This window comes from Echinops telfairi, unplaced genomic scaffold (genome assembly GCF_000313985.2).
Source record: "Echinops telfairi isolate 266 unplaced genomic scaffold, ASM31398v2 ScPeMD7_7468;HRSCAF=8506_1, whole genome shotgun sequence".
Classification (NCBI taxonomy): Eukaryota; Metazoa; Chordata; class Mammalia; order Afrosoricida; family Tenrecidae; genus Echinops; species Echinops telfairi.
In genome coordinates, this window is record NW_022111370.1 from 7,496,563 (window position 1) to 7,497,858 (window position 1,296).

The window sequence follows — 1,296 nt, forward strand, 5'->3', positions numbered from 1 at the left end:
TTTTATACATATGTCTGTGGAGTTGTTTCTCTAATGTACCCAGACTAACACAGTAAGCATGGCTGTGCAGGCTCCTCCTTGATGGCTGGTGAGAGAATGAGATGGTGGGGTAGCACCAGGCAAGAGCAGCGGCCAACCACATCAACAGAGAAGATATGATGATGAAGCTGGTCTTGAAAGATGAGCCAATTCTTCACTGGTGGACAAAGGCATCCTAAACAAAGGGAACAGGATGGTCAAGGTGGGAATTGGGTGAAGAGGTAGTCAGGTTGGAGTGTGTGTTTGTGTGAGTGTATGGAATAACTAGCTAAGTCTGATGTGAAAATATCTACCCAGTTGGTCTAATACTGTCCCCTCTACCCACTGCCTCCATTACAGAATGGAAAGACCAAGGCGGAAGTTAGAGATAGGAATCACATGAAGGCTTATGGTCTTGGGAAGCCCATGGGGAATTGTGTCATGTTGCCTGCCAAGACTAAGAGAAACCTTTCCCAGAAAAGATACGATGTCCACTTGTTTCCTTATAAATGTGTCTTCTGACATAGAATCTTCATCCAGAAGAAATCAGACGACCTTCTGAGGATCAAGTTGAATTTCTCATTTTTCATATCCACTTCTCCCTTTTGAAGCAAAGCGACTTTATCTAGCACATTTCCAAACAATCCCCCCAAATGCCCTCCTGTGGAAGCCTTGGCTTGAGAAGGGATGGTGAAAACAAGGGAAGGTACTCGAAATTTGGGTCAATAGCCACCAGTGACAGAATGCATGCAAAGATCCCCTGAGTGAAGCAGTCAACACCCAACATGTTGTGACCTTGGTATTTTCAGCTGGTGGATAGATCATGCATGGAATCCAGCCACAGTTATAACTTCCGCTCTTTGTAGTGTTGGATCATCATTATAGTATTTTCAGGAAAAATTGAAATAGGTGCCAACCCAATGTCAAATAAACATACCTAGATTGAGGTTGGGGGTTGGGGTGGATATTGAAAATCTCAGAAAGGTGAGCCTCCCTGTCCACATGTCCTTTATCTTTGACTGCCCTGTTTAGACAGCTTGATCTCTGTTTGACTGCCCTGTTTAGACTGCAGTCGCCACCACTCCCCAGTGCTGCCTGGCCCCCAGTCAAGGGCTAGTTTTCATTCACCTTCATGTTTCTGCTTTTGATTTTCTAACAGCTGAGTAAAGCAGGAGAGAGCAATTGCTGGTGCCCAGATATCCCTGAGCAGTATGATGACAAGATATCTTGCCAATGTCACAACTTCTTTCTGGAAGCATCTCTCTTTTTTTCTTTTTT